Source organism: Marmota flaviventris, chromosome 3, assembly GCF_047511675.1.
Source record: "Marmota flaviventris isolate mMarFla1 chromosome 3, mMarFla1.hap1, whole genome shotgun sequence".
Classification (NCBI taxonomy): Eukaryota; Metazoa; Chordata; class Mammalia; order Rodentia; family Sciuridae; genus Marmota; species Marmota flaviventris.
Window position 1 is genome coordinate 137780840 of NC_092500.1, and position 16832 is coordinate 137797671.

At 34.9% G+C, this 16832-nt stretch overlaps 1 pseudogene; it reads left to right on the plus strand.

The window, feature by feature from the left end:
• Positions 1-1216: 1216 nt before the first annotated feature.
• On the plus strand, positions 1217-1824 carry LOC114107266 (TATA box-binding protein-like 1 pseudogene; annotated as a pseudogene).
• Positions 1825-16832: the final 15008 nt, after the last annotated feature.

A 16832-nucleotide genomic window follows, 5' to 3' on the forward strand; every position in this document is an offset into this window, starting at 1 on the left:
AGGGATACTTAGCCTTTTTTCCTTTAGTTTTATATTTTAATTGCAATCCTGAGACAACAGGAAGAGATCTCACTTAACATACTACTCTGGCCCAGCTACACACCTGGAAATTCCAGGCGTAAGGTTATTTTTCATAGGAATGAATCTTCATAAGCTCTGACATTTGAACTTCTATGACTGAATATAACTTCAACTGGTTAAACCAAGGGTTGGAATTATAGTTGTAGCTGAGTCAGATTCTCAAACTTTGGGGAAAATAGTATTAAAGATATATGAACATTTTAGGAATTGGTGAGTTGGAAGATTCTTGTTCCTTGTTGCCCATTTATTAGCAAAAAGTGAAAGTCAGGACATTGAACTTCAAAGTTAATTAATTGTCCATGGGATAGAAAATATTAGTGTAGGAGGATGTTCCTTTTCCCCCCTATATAGCTTTTATTTTCATCCAGTTCTATGTCAAGCACTATGTAGATGAATAATCTCTTAGTGTCCTCTGCCTTCTGCCATAATCACCCTGTCATATGGTCCTATTGGCTCTAGTTGGCTAATTTTAAAGGCATTAATATTAACCCTAAATTTCAGAAAATCCAACCATGGGTTAAACAAAGAGAAATGATGGACTTTAACCACAAATAGAGACAGAATAAAAAGGAATATCTTCCATGTTTTTGTGTGGAAGAGAAACAACTCAATTAACCCCCCAAACACATACACAAACACACAAACATACACTATGCCTGGAATGGATGCCCCCAAGAAATCAGGTTGGTTAGTACTGTGGATTGGTTTTAAAATATTCGGATCTTTAAATCAATACAGAAGTTATGAAATATTTAAAGAAATAATGGAAATTAAGTTTATTTACAGTGTATTTTGCAAAAATTTAAAAATTCTTTTTTAAAAATTCTTGCTCTATAAAACTTTTTATTAATTACAAAATATCTAGAAAAATCAAAAGAAGAAAATTAAAATCCCCCCAAATCCTCTTAGGGCCCAAACACCAGTAGCTGAAAGTAAATATAATTCCAACCCAGTGTAGATAAGGTAGGATGGAGTCCCCATGACTGAATCCTGGTGGCCTTATAAGAAACAGAACAGAGACCAGACACACATAAACACGTGTGCCCCCTGTCTCACAATGTGATGATGCTCTATTACCTCGGGACTCTTCCAGATGTGATCTTCGTCACCAGAAGCTAAGTTTTAAACTACCCCAATGGAAGCAGACAGTGATGTTGCATTGGACATTCTAATTACAAATGTAGTTTATGTTTTTAGAACAAGATGCCATTTGAACCTAAGGAACATTGCTTTGAAGGGAGCAAATTTAACTTAAAAGCATGATTTCGGGAAAGTATTAATGAAACTTAGAAAACCTATAATAATAGCTACAATTTGGTCCTCAGGAAAAATTATTTGCACTGGAGTAACAAGTGAAGAAGAAGCTAAATTTGGTGCCAGACTTTTAGCCTGCAGCCTGTAGAAATTACGTTTTCAGGTAATATTTACAGATTTTAAGGTTGTTAATGTTTTGGCAGTTTGTAACATGCCTTTTGAAATCCATTTGCCAGAATTCACAAAGAACAATAGACCTCATGCCAGTTATGAGCCTGAATTTCATCTTGCTGTGTGCTATCAGATAAAGTCTCTAAGAGCCAAATTAAAGATTTTTTCCACAGGAAGTATCACAGTAACAGGGCCCAATGTACAGGCTGTGGCTACTGCTTTGGAACAAATATACCCATTTGTGTTTGAAAGCAGGAAAGAAATTTTATAACTCATCATTTAATTGGCTAGACTCTCTAACTGAGCACCTTTTAAAACCTGCTGCACATTGGACTCAAAGCAAAAGAAAAACTGGACCAATAGTAATTGAGGAAATAGACTCGTTTATTCACTCCCGGCTACAGTTTAAGCTCTAGTCCCTTTGGATTTTATTTCAAACTTTGCTGTAATATAAAAAGGAAGTTTACAAGACATGACATTGCTGCTTTTACAAAAGGACATTCTATTTATTTTTGCAGTAATTCTCATGTCCCCATAAGCAGAGCTGTCACAATGTGCACTACCTTAAACTGTTTTATTTAAAGTCATTGTAACTTTTTTCCCGTTTGAGCTAATGTATTTTATTGTGAATAGTCTTACATTTTTGCATGCTGAACATGGGCACCAAAGAACCTGTAAAAGTTATCTTTTTCAATTGAATGTGCACAAACAAAAGTTTGGAAAAGAAAAAAAATATTCCAACCATCTGTCATTGATCAGAAAAAAAGACAGGGAGTAAGAAAAAAGGGAAAATTTTCAGAACCAGCAATTATGGTGTATATATTATGTAAAAATTAATGGTAATAAGGCTCCTTTTACTTTAATTCAAAGAAAATGACATTGAAAGAAAACTAAAGGAATTAGTAAATTTGAGATTAATATTTGTTTATTGTGCAATATATTTCTTCAAAAAGCTTTATAAAATTAAGGGGAAAACTCCTTAATAGGTTTAAGTAATAATAAAATATAAAATATTATTTTATTCTGAAAAACTTCAGATTACTTATAAATTACTGTTTAGTAGTATTTATTTATTAATATTTAGATATATCCAGATACCTAAAGATAATTATAGAACTTTTGATATTTATACAACTTTTATATAAATGTTTATAAATGCTATATTCTTATAATGTCAAGGTTCATAGAATTCATATTCTGTTCTGTAGCCATGATTTCCACATTGACCAACATTAGTTCTGTATTCTTACAATGGATCCAATACTCTCTACCACCTCAGCACAGCACTATTTCTCATATTGGTGAGTGCAAGCTCTGCATAAAAATGTTTAACAAATGTTGACATTAAATGTTCCTTCAAGTGCTTGCATTAATATAACATATTATTATATTATAATAATACGTTCATTGTTGGAGCTCAAGAAGTAAAAGCCAAAAAAGTTTAATATATAAATAATGCTTTCAAGCCAAACAAAGGTAAACGAGCCTAGGAAAATGTCAGGAAAGGTTGATCTTCACTTGTAATAACAGCAGACAGATTAGAAAAAGGCTTAGCAGTGTTATATCCATTATTTTACCTGACATTTTAGTTTTAACAAACTCTCATCTCCTGTGTTCATTTCTTATATTGAATTAATGCTGTCAATATAAATTTTACTGGTTTATAATTTTACTCACTTTTAATTTATAATTTAAGTAGGTTTTGCAGGTTTCTAAGAGATATAAAAAGGGAGTTAGTTTTTTATTTATAAGCTAAGAAATAACAATAACATAAAGTCAAGTAAATGAAAATTAAAAGTTGGTTAAAAATGGGAGGCACTGGCCCTTTCTCTAGCATATCCCCTTGGCTCTTCTTCTTTCAGTGGTAAAGATAATATTGACTGCCAACCCAAATGCCGGCAACGGGGGCTTTTGTTTTTCCTGCCCCCAGAGCCTTCTGTGCCTCACATATGGCAGGCCAAATATATTGGAGAATTAATTCCTTATAAGCAGTATTTAACCCATAACTAAAGGAAAATGGAATACAAATATTTCAGTTCTCCCACGTTATGGGTGAAATAATATTAAGATAACTGTGTCTTGCAATTGTTCAGCATATTTAAGATCCACCTGTTGGATGCAGCTCCCTTATGTAATGAACCTAAAGCAACAAAATTGTCCTGAGGGTGGATACCCAGAGACTAGATAATAAATAAAGTCTGATGTCCTGCCCAAGTCCACTTCACAGTAGATCCAGTAGATCTATGGACTACCAAGTAGAAATTTCTCTATTACCTAACTACCTATTCAAATTCTATACCTATAATTGGCAAAATCTAATCCGTGGTCTGTATGGTGAGAATAACCAAATTGGAACTCCATGAAAAAGTTCCCACTTTCCTTAAGATAAACTAAGAACTATGTCATATATTAAGTAAAATGGTAGAAAGCAGGGAGTATGGTTCCTACCCTAAGACAATTTAATTTCACTTAAGAAGTTAGCCCCATAGTGTCCATGTTCAAAATGTATGGGTCAGGGAGGCACTTGGGAAATTTGTGCCTTTCATCTCCATAAATTTTGGCCATGCTGCACCAAGAGGTCCTGGATCCTATGAAGAAGAGGTAACCATTTACAAAAAAATATAATAAGGGTCCAACTAAATCTAAAGTTACCTATTCTCCATTGTCCTTCTGCTTCTTCTTCTAGTGGAACAACAACAAAAATGAAGCCTGATACAAATGAGGATAAAAGATTTACATGATAAGGGCAAGGATGTCATGAAAGCTTTTCATGGAGGTGTTCTTTGGCCACTGAAGCATGCCCACCCACGTTACACCCTACATCTGGACTGCTCCCCAAAGGCCCATGTACTGAAAGCTTGGTTCCCAGCCCATGGTGCTGTGGGCAGGTGGTGGAAACTTTTAAGTGGTCAGGCCTGGTGGGAGGTATTCTGTTGAGGGTGGGTTTGGAACCTTGACCCTTCTTCCTTGATTTTTATTCCTGGACATGATGTAAGTAGCTTTGTGCTACCATATGTTCCCTGCCACCATGTGCTGTCTCAAAGCAATGGACTAACTGATGCTGGTCTGGAACCTTCAGAACTGTGAGCCCAAATAAACTTTTTCTCATTCTATGTTGGTAATGTCAGGTATTTGTTACAGTAATACAATACACTCTTTTTCTGGAGGCATCAACACTCCTTAGGAGAAGACCTGAACCATAGCTGATGAGGTATGGCATGCAAATATCATATTTTCCTCTCCTCTAAGTGAGCAATTCTGAGGCAATCATGTGATTTACATGCTGTTTCTCGAAGTCCTCCAGAAGTGTTAAGCTACAGTTGTCCATGTGGCACTGTTCTTGGTAACAGAACCTTTGCTCCCAACCCTCCATTTATTCCCTATTTCTTTAGTTGTTCCATAAATATTTCTTGCACTCAAATCCTATTTCAGTGTCTCTGAGAGATCACAAACTAAGGCAGGTCCCTTTAAAAATTGTTTTTTTAATTGAAAACATGTTGAAAAAAAGCATGTTGATAACTTCAAAAAACATAGCTATAGTGCTCATTCACCACATCCACTTCAATAACCATATTATCAAGCAGTGTTCTAATTGCTTACATGCTCATAGTCAAGAAATAAAGATGCAACAAGATTTTGTTCTGCCTTCTTTGAGAAACCAAAAAATTGTATACTCATGTTAAAAACCCATTTAAAATGCTTATTTACACTTATTTGCCAATTTTGTGTTGCTGTAACACAGCACCTGAAACCAAGTACTTCATAAAGAAAAGAGGTTTTTGGGGGTCTTACAATTCTGGTAAACAGAAAGACCAAACAGCATGGTATCAGCATCTGACAAGGGCCCCGTGGCCATTTCACTAAACAGTTGATCAGCTGGCACATCTGGGAGCAGCATGTATGCATAGAGGGGAGGCAAGATACAAGAAGCAAGAGAATGAGCTGAAAAAACCAAATTCACTTTATAACAACCTGTCTTACAAGTACTAATCTAATCCCAGGAGAGTTAGAACTCTGGAGACAGCATCAATCCTATGACCTTAATCTTCCACTGTTATAATCCTCCCCCCACCTGTTAAAGATTCTATTACCTCTCAACATTGGGGACCAACTTTCTAGCCCATGAACCTTTTAGGGACAAACTCTGTCCAAACCATAGTGACATATATATACATGGGCATTTTCCATTTGTATATTAAAGTGGATAAATATCTGCTTTCAGAGAAGCTCATCTAATCTGAAGGGCTTGAATCTACAATAAGACTGCTTGTGAGGCTAAACTGTATTTTGCATAAACAAAGAGTGCTTTTAAAACTCTGGTCTGCATAAATGACCCTTTTGGGATCACATAGGACACAAGCAGTAGATCTTATGTATCCTCAGCATGCTTTAGCAAAATAGGTATCTACCTCCTTAGATGTTCCTGCCAAACTCTCTTAAATATAAAAGGATGTGAAACCCAAACAAAGTGAAGCCAACCTCCTACCACATGTGCACATGTGCACACGTACACATACATACACACCCATACCCACAGGAAATGTTAGATGGTTACTCAATGTAGTCTTCATTGCCCCAATTTGCTTTATATAATGCTGGAAAGTACTCATCAAATCATATTTTAAATAGTATTCTCTATATTTCTATATGGGCTTCCATGTCTCAGCACAATAGAACTAGAGAAAGAGGCACTGTCATGTTCAATTTAGTCAAGATTACCTCCATAACAATACCTCAAAGACTGTATTCCCCTAATTCATACATGAGGATTAGAATATGCATTCTGATGATCATGCACCGTGTTATTGCTAATAAATTCCTTTATATAGTTTCCCACACAAACAAGCAGAGTTTCTCTTATGTAAAATTTTAAAAGAAATGTATACTAAGGTTTGTATTTGTTTAAAAATCAAAACAGTACCTTCAAGAGTATCCTAAGCCTATATTAAATGAATGTCAAATTTGGGGATTTAAAAATAATGTTAATAAATAATTTTCGTTGACTGCATGATTAGATGTGTAAACTCTCAAATGTTGAAAATTCAGCCTGTGTTGTATATTGCCTTTCTGGGTCAGTTTTCCTTTTTTCTTTCTTTTTTAAAATTTAGTATTTGAAGTGCTTTCTCAGTTCAATAGCCTTTCTCTCACAAACTCATTTTAATCATAATACTCAACTAGGTGCCAATTTTGGTTTTCCTATCTGGCCTTCCAGAGAGGCTGAGATTGCAAATGTTACATTAGAACAGGGGGCCTTAGCAGATATTTCTGAAAACCATATGTAAAGGCATTTAATTAAAAAATACATATTTTCCATATTTCAAATAATTATCACATACCTACCTTGGTTGTGACATGATTAAGCATTTAAAATTAAATGTAATTGCAAGATTTTTCTCTCTTGTCTTGTTTTCTCCTGGGAGTATTTTTGTACCAAAGCTCCTTAAATGATACAGATGGTAGGAAGATGACAGACATAGGGCCAACAAAAAGGGAGGCTGCATGAGCACCATGCTGAGATCCTTTAGACCAGATAACAGTCATGGGTCATCCTCCAGGTCCACAGCTGCTCACTCTTGATGTGGCACCATAGATGGAACTTTTGTTGAAGGACAGTTTGGACAGGGTAATCTGGTTCAAACAAGTCAATTCTTTAAAAACTGTCAAAAGTATCAAGGTGGTAGAATAGAGAAGGTCGCTTTCCTGAATTCTCTGTGGTGTTAGACTAAGAAAGGAGATGGGTAGTTTCTCAGCAGGGTTATTGAAAGACAAAAAAAAAAAAAAAAAAAAAAAAAGGACCTTTACTGGAATTTAATACTGGACATTCAAAGCAGATCAGGGACTCAGGAAGGTGGATATAATAAAATAAGGAAGAAATACCTAGTGCATCATTTGCTTCCCCTGCCAGTGGCACCTCCCAGAGCTGTCCCTCCTCCAGCAAAATGGAGAGATAAGGGAATTAAATATCCTATATTTTTAGGTGTATCTAGGTACAGAGTTTAGAGATCAAAACCAATGCCCTACTAAATTGAAAGGCATGCTGCACAATATCATTGTACCACAAAGAAACCATATCTCTCCCTGTTGTGTGCAAAGGACATAGGAAGGAACCATTTTGCAGCTGCAATGCAGCAGCCATCAAGTGAAGGAGCTAATTCCGGAAAACCTGAGTCTGGTCCAAAATACAGGCTTGACAAACCTACACTGTATGTCATGCCTACGTGACTAGGAGAAAATCAAACATAGAGAGAGGTTTACACATGGGACAATTGGTTGATGAAACCCACCTGGCTCTCCCCCTCCTCTTATCTGGATGCTTACAGGACATAGTGGGAGAGACCCATCTGGCTGGGGTTTTGAAAGGGCGGGAGCAAAAGAGATGAGTTTGGAGACTTGACCTGAGAATAAGAAATATGGTGTCCATAGGTGATACAGCGTACTATGAATTGGTTTCTCTTCCACATGAGTGGAACCCAGGGGAGTTCCCCAGGGTGCAGTCTTCCAGCATGGACCAGCAATTGGTGGGCCCTACAGGTAGGATGATTTAAAATCTGCAGACCCAATTGGCATTCAGTGAAGAGCCTGTACCTAAACTCCACCTCCAGTAGTGTTTACCAATATTACCTCTCTCACATTAGCAACCCCACCTTGAGGGTGGAGCATGATGCTCCAGTTGACCTTGCCTAACAGTGCTGAGAAGGGAAGCAGAGAAACATTTGAACTCCAATGGGAAACAATTTAACTTTTTGAGATTTTTTTCTTTTGTTCTTTTCTGTGTGTAATTGTTAGCTTAATGGTTCATGGACATTTATAGGTGTTCATGTTCATTTGTTTGTTTTTTCTCAATTTCTAGCATTTTTAAATGAGTTATTTTTCATGAATCAGTTTTTTTTTTTTAGGATTGGGATTTTTGATTAGCATATTCCAGTTTTGTTTTGTATTCTTTATTTTATTTTCAATGTTAAAAATTTTTACTTTATATAATTTTTTCTCTCTTAGATGTTTTGATTCTTTTTCACTCTTTTCTTCTGCTAACAGCCAATCTCTATTGTTCTCTTTTCACTCTTCCTTTATTTTTTTACTTCTATCTTCTCTCCTCCTCATAATAATCATGACATCCTATATCACCTATTCTCTCCCTGTAAACCATTTGAAATTGAAAACCCTTTTGCTAACTTACTATTTTTATTAAGCAATAGCTGATAATTTAATTTCTGTTTATTTTGACAACATTATAGATGTCATTGGTTTAATGCTGTATATTATTTGCAATGGTTGTTGTTATTGTTTGTCTCTTCTTAAATGCTAAGGTACTGGAAAATTTCAGCATCACTGTAAGCATACAGGGTAGTATATTTATGGCCTCAGATCCATAGTGTTAGTTGGGCAGACGCAAAAACAACATAAAAAATCAAGAGAACAAATCACCCACCAAAAAACAAGATACTTCAATAACAGAATCCATCGACACCACAGTGAAAGAAATGTCAGAGGAATTTAGAATGCACATAGTTAAACTGATCTGCATAGTAAAAGACAATGTAAGGAGTGAAATCAGAGAGAAAAAATAGGAAGTGAAAGATCACTTTAATAAAGAGATAAAAGTTCTGAAAAAAATCAAGTAGAAATCCTTGAAATGAAGAAATCAATAAGCCAAAATAAAAAAATTCAATGGAAAGCATAACCAACAGACTAAAGCAGTTGGAAGACAGAGTTTCAGGCAATGAGACAAAAATAGATAATCTTGAAAATAAAGTTGAACACAGCAAAAGTATGTTAATAGATCATTAATAGAGCTTCCAAGCAATATGGGATACCTTAAAAGACCAAATATAAGATTTATCAGGATAAATGAAAGCTTGGAGACACAAACCAAAGGAATGCATAAACTTTTCAATGAAATAATATTAGGAAATTTCTCCTCAAAAAGAATGAATTGGAAAAATCAAAAGAAAGGAGGCTTACAGGGCCCCAAATATACAAAATTACAACAGAACCACATTAAATCACATTATTATAAAAAATGCTTATCATATAGAATAAGAAAAGAATTTTAATAGTTGTCCGTGAAAAATGACTGGTCACATTTAGAGGTAAACCAGTTCAGACCACAACTGATTTCTCAACACACAATTCATAGATAGGAAGTCTTGGAATATCATATACCAAACACTGAAAGAAAATGGATACTAGCTACAAATACTATACCCAGCAAAATTAAGCTTCAGATTTGAACGTGAAATAAAAACCTTGATAAACAAAAGTTGAATGAATTCACACCTAGAAAACCTACACTACAAAACATTCTCAATAAACTATTTCATGAAAAATAAAAGTGACAACCAGAAAAGGAAGGAAATACACTAGAAGAATAGTCAATCAAAGGAGAAATAATTCAAATTAAAAACAAAAAATAAATAAAAAAGACTGGGAATACAAATAATTTCTTTGTAGTAACATTGAATGTAAATGGCCTAAACTCATCAATCAAAAGACAAAGATTGATAGATGCAGTAAAAATAAGACCCAATAATATGCTGTCTCCAAGAGACTTACCTCATAGACAAAGACACCCACAACTCAAGGTAATAGAATGGGAGAAAAACCATATTATTCACATGGGTCTTGTAAACAAGCAGATATTTCTATTCTCAAATAAAGAGATAATCTGAAAGGGACAAAGAAAGCCAATTCTTATTGCTTACAGGAATTATACATCAATAAGACATAACAATTGTAATTGATGCCTCAAACAATAGAGTATCTATGTACATAAAAATGTTCTCAATTTCAAAGAAACAAATAGACAACAACACAATAATATTGGATGACTTTAACACACCTCTCTCACCACTTGGATAGGTCCTCAAAAAAAAAAAAATGAAAGAAAGAAAAAACCTTTACAACTAAGAAATACAATTAATAATTTAGACCTAATAGACATATATAGAATATTTCATACATAAATGACTGAATACAATTTTTTCTCAGCAGCACATGGATCGTTCTCCAAAACTGACCATATCTTAAGGCAAAAACCAACCCTGAGTAAACATAAAAAATAGAGATAAGAGATAATCCCTTGCTTTCTATCAGATCACAATGGAATGAAATTAGAAATCAATGATAAAATAAAGAATAAAAGCTACTCTAATATCTGGAGACCAATAATATGCTATTGAATGACCAATGGATAGCAGAATAAATGCGGGAGTAAATAAGAAAATATATACATATAAATGAGAATATGTATACAATATATCAAAATCTCTGGGACACTATGAAGGCAGTTCTAAGAGGAAAGTTCATTGTGTTAAGCTCATTCCTTAAAATAGAAAGTGAACAAATAAATAACCTAATATTACATATTGAAGTCCTAGAAAAAGAAGAGCAAATCAACACCAAAGAAGTAAAATAGAGGAAATAATTAAAATCAGAGCCAAATCAATGATATTGAAACAAAATGAAACAAAAATCCAAAAAATTGACAAAACAAAAAGTTGGTTCTTTGAAAAACTAAATAAAATTGACAAACCTTTAGCTAGGCTAATGAAGAGAAAGAGAGAATACTCAAATTATTAAAATTCATGATGAAAAATATCACAATAGACGTACTGAAACAGTATAATCAAACTATTTTGAAAATTTATACACTAATAAAATAGAAAATGTCGAAGACATCAACTAATTTCTAGAGACATATGACCCACACAAATTGAATCAGGAGGTCTTAGAAAATTTAAACATATCAATTTCAAACAATGAACTGGAAAAGCCATCAAAAGCCTACCAAAAAGAAAAGCCCCAGGACCAGACAGATTCTTAGCTGAGTTCTACCAGACCTTCAAAGAACTAACACCAACACTCCTCAAATTATTCCATGAAATAGAAAAGAAGGGAAGCTTTCCAAACTCATTCTATGAAGTTAGTATCTCTCTGATACCAAAGCCAGACAAAATTTCAGGGGGTTGGGGCTTTAGCTCAGTGGCAGAGCACTTGCCTTATGTGTGTGAGGGACTGGGTTAAATTCTTAGCATCTAATAAAAATGAAACAAATAAAATAAAGGCATGCTGTCCAACTACGTCTACAAAAAAATTAAAAGAAAAACTTCAGACCAATATCCCCGATATTGGTCCAATATCCCCGATATTGGAATATAGATGCAAAAATTCTTAATAAAATGTTGGCAAATCACATACAAAACATATTTAAAAGATAATGCACCACAATAAAGTGGGGTTTGTCACAGGGATTGAAGGTTGGTTCAACATATGGAAATCAATAGATGTAATTTATCGCATCAACAGGCATACAGGCAATAATCATATGATTACCTCAATAGAAGCAGAAAAAGCAATTGAAAAAATCAGCACTCACTCATGCTCAAAATATAGAAAAACTATGGATAGTAGGAACATGCCTTAACATTATAAAAGCTACACATGATAAACCCAAGGCCAACATTATTCTAAATGGTGAAAAATTGAAAGCATTCCATCCAAGAACTGGAACAAGATAGGGATGCCCTCTTACCACTTCTATTCCACATAATCCTCAAAACTCTAGCCACAGCAGTGAAACAAAAGAAAAAATATTAAAGGGATACGAATAGGAATAAAAGAACTCAAACTATCCTAATAGTAATATAGTAATAGTAAGATGTCTCTTACTATTATATTTCTATTTAATCTTTAGATCTTTCTAAGTTTGTTTCAGATATTTAGGTGCACTGATGTTGTACACAGAGATATTTATAATTGTATACATCTTTCCAATGCATTGATCTTTTATCATTACATGATGACCTCCTTTGTCCCTTGTGTCAGTTTTTTACTTAGCATCCATGTCATCTGATATAATTCAGTGTCCCTAGGAAAGGGGGAAATTTTGGACACAGGGAAACCCATAAATGGAGATTAGAATGATGTGGCTACAGACCAGAAGCTGGGAGAGAAGGCTAAACTAAATCATTCTTTAACTTTAGAGGCAGTAGGGGCCTGAGGATACCATGATGTTGGACTTCTGGCTTCTAAAACTGTCATACAGTGGATTTCTTTTTTTGTTGTTGTTGTTGTTAAGCTATATTGTATACCTTTGCTATTACAACCCTAGAAAAATAATACAGAAATTAAAACTATCAAATCAAGTTTGGTCCCTTAAGAACTCGTGATAAAAGTGAGGGGGGAAAGGTAAGAGAATCCAGCTACAGAAATACAATGTCTCTAAGTCATTCTTAGGAAGAAATATGCAGACGAATGCTGATGTCTGGGTGTCTCTGAGAATGTTTTAAATGGGTTCTTTTTTTTTCTGGAACTTAAAGTCCTTCAAGTGGTCCACAGTATGGTTCAATGTTGAAATAAACTGAGACCAGGGTCATAGTATGAGCAAACTGCATTGAGTATATGAAGAACATGGGAATAAGGAAAAGAGTCTTATTCATATTGAACGGTTATTAAAATACAATCAATGAGGGTAAGGAAGTCAGGGCTTTTTATATTGAGTAGTAAGTAGCAACCAGCTTTAATAGAGATAAAGGAGCCAGAGTGAAGAGGAATCTGGGGTTGTTGCTATGTTCTTCTGAATTCTGAGAGACTCTTGTTGCTAGGAAGCTCAATCTAGAACTCAATCAAATGAGAGACAATTGAAGGGGAGGGGATTCATATTTCTTTTTGTCATGAGTGTTCTCGAGAAAATCTTTGTTGGTGGGTGTCAGAAATTAGACATGAAGAGGGCTATATCTGGAAATGATCATGGGAATCATCACTTCATCTGTTGGTAAGTCATTCAAGAGTTTAGCTCTAAAGAAGAGAAACTCAAATAATTAGGACATGAATGAACACAAACTCTCTCTCCCAAGGTAAATCATGATTTCTTGCCAGTTATTCAGATCTTAAAGAGGATTATGCAGTTTACCATTTCTTATTCTACTTTACTTGGTGGGGACACTGTAAATCATTTTTAATGAATTGTTACTCAAGTTTCAAGAAAATGAATTAGACTACAAATAAGAGTGAGGTATAGGTAGTAATTCAGAGATACATGGTTTTGATGAATCTTTTGCATATGACAGTCAACTTTGAGTCCTCTGTACTAGTAGAACATTATTCTACTTTGTGAATGAGCATATAATATTCCATCAGGACCTTACCATCTGGAATCACTGTGATTAAAAAAATATAATGAGTGAAAATATAGTCAAATTTTGGCTCAAAATTTCTTTGGAGTTTGTTTTCCCATTACCTGCTTGAAAGGTGAGGTCTTAAGAATACATTTTGGCAGATTTATTTTGGTTCACTCTCAAAAATGCACACACAGTAATCAATGATTATTTTCCATCACAGCAAAAACCTACACACCTGCATAATTACTAAATCATATAACGATGAACTACAGACAGCAAAGAAGCCGTTCAGAATTTTACTCATGATTTGGGGAAATTGTCCTCAAAGGTGTCCTTTACTAACATTGCTTACTTCTGTGGGCTTCTGGCGATCATGAATTTAGTCTACCTTTTATAATACTTGTGTACTTCCCCCAGAAATCAAGTGCTCTTCACTCTAAAGATGAGGATAGTGTTAAGCCTCAAAAAGGTCTCTTGTTTCCTATCTGCAGTGACAAAGGAAGGAAAAGAAAATTACCTGATCCTGTGTTAAATAGGCATTAAATGAAGAACTCTTGGTCTTACAACTTAAATTACCATGATGGAAATTTGATAATAATAACAAATTGTAAAAACAAAGACAATATTGATTTTTCAGTTGAGAGTCCTACACATTGATGAGGAAATTGAGGGGAAAAAACAAAGTCGGGAAACCATGTAAACGAAAAGGCACAGATTATTAAAAGCATGGAAATATCTTTTATTTAAGAATAAAGTTATGGCTAACTAATATGTGAGAATTAAGATGGCTAAGCATGATGACTTGATATAAGACACAGCTTTCAGTCAATGGCTCAAAACTGTTGAGCACAAGTTGTAACAGTAACAAACACTTGTTTGTTACTTGTACACAGGCTTGCTTAACACAGAGCATGGATAAGGTTATTGGTGGAGAAGAAAGCAACAGTAGGCACCCAACACTTCCTGGCTTTTGTGGGATTGATCAAGAGGTAGAGGAAAGAATTAGGAAGAATGGTAGGTAATGGTGGAAGGAGATGGCTGCTACTTTTGTGGTTTGAAGTGGCTTTGGCAACCAAAGCAAGGTACGACTCAATATCTGACCTGTCAGACCAGGGGTTTCTGAGAAAAGAAGACATCTCCCCTGGTGGGCTTCCCAATGTTGATTTATAAAATTAAGTTAACTATGAAAAAGGAGTTCTCCATTAAGAAGTGTTAACAGAGGAGAGACTGCTGCTATGTTTCATGAGTGAACGATTCCAAAGTGACAGGAAAATGATTTTAGAGGGAGAGAAAACTTTAAAGAACTTAGAATCAAGATCAAATAAAAATTGAAGAGAGGCTGGGCGCAGTAGTGCACATCTGTAATCCCAGTGGCTTGAGAGGCTGAGACAGGAGAATCATGAGTTCAAAGCCAGCCTCAGCAATTGCAAGGCACTAAACAACTCAGTGAGACCTTGTTTCAAATAAAATACAAAATAGGACTAGGGATGTGGCTCAGTGGTCCAGTATCCATGAGTTCAATCCCTGGTACCAAATAAATAAATAAATAAATAAAATTTTTTTAAAAAATGTGTCCTGGATCCAGGAGGCAACAGGTGCTGAATCCAGACACTTTTGTGTTTGAATTTCCTACTGTGGGAAGTGGTGTTTGATCAGTGTGTTTTAGATCCTTCGTTGTAGATTCCACATTCCTCTGCTGCTGCTGTTGTTCTTTCTCCCCCAACTAGTGTGGTGGATATTATTTTTGTAATGATGTCAAGAAAACTATGCATATTCTCACTAGGTCAAGAAAAACAGGCATTTTATATGGAAATTATTGAATTTTAAATCTAACAGATTCTTAAGTATATCTTTGCTAGAAACACTATAAATTTATGTTCCACCTCATTAACCTGTATCATCCTTTGATGTTTCCCAGGTGTGCTGTGTAGTATGTGCATATTCTGCAGCATCATTCCTACTTTGCTTGATAACAAAGCAACAAATCAGTATTATCAGCCAGGAACTGTGCTTTTATCAGATTTCTCATTTGCACTCATTCATCATAGGATATTTGTACTATCAAATTATTGTTTAAACTGTATTTTTGTATGTGTTGTCATTTCTGAGACAAATTCATTGGAAGGTTGATCTTGGAGCTGGTTTCCTCCACATCCTGAAATGCCAGGGATTTTAATGCCTTTGTTCTGGTACAACATCACCTACCCAGGAGCTTTCCTCCATCCTCTCAGGGTTCATTGATTTTCTTTGCATTTCTGAAGGTACTTTATTTTACTTTTAGTAACTTCCCTTTTCCAATTGTTACTCTTCTAGCTAGTTTGATATCCTTTTCTTTTAATAGGGCCAGAGACTTTGAAAAATATTATTTTTTGTATGAGTATAATCACATATAAACACCTTTGAGTGAAATCTATCAACCCAAGTTATTCCCCCTTACAATTCCACAATTTCTTGTTTTAATGCCTGAAAGTATCCATTAAAATCAGATTATAATACTTTTGAAGGACAATTGATGATTTGACATTGAAATCTGACAGGACTGGAGGAAAACCCAACAAATCACAATTATTTGCATGGAAGTCTGTATTAAGGACCATGGAGAAAACTAACATATGTGAGAATTGTTTTACATATTTCTCCTGAGTAACGTGTGTAAATAGTCATTCAAAATAGGAAGAAAAATCTATTGTTCTTATTCAAAATCAATATGTATAAATCAATACTCCCTCACCAGAACAAGGTATATATTCACTTTTTCATTCAGACTCGTTTTAAATATTTATTGTGAAAACATTCTATGTATTCATGTATTTAGAGAACAGTTCATGAACCCACGTGTTCTACATCGGGGTCTGCCAACTACCAACCTATAGCCGGTTGTCATTCTTTTCAACCCCCACCATCTGATTCTGCCTCAACCAAGTTAAAAAGCAAATCCAGTACACAATATCTAGTCATGCCCTAAACTAAACTCTAATGCGTATGAGCCCATACCCTGCTGTTCTCCTCCATCTTGGCCTGTTGATAATTTAGCCACTCCATCTTTGCCCTTCTTTTCATTTTTTCTTTTAGTTGTGTTGTTCTAATGGATTGACTCTGAAGGAGACATCCCACTAAAGGTCAGTGCTGCTTTCAACCAAGTCAAAGGAAGGAGACAGGACAATAGAATCTCCTTCTCTGCCCTTTTGCCTCTAGTCAAAAACCATG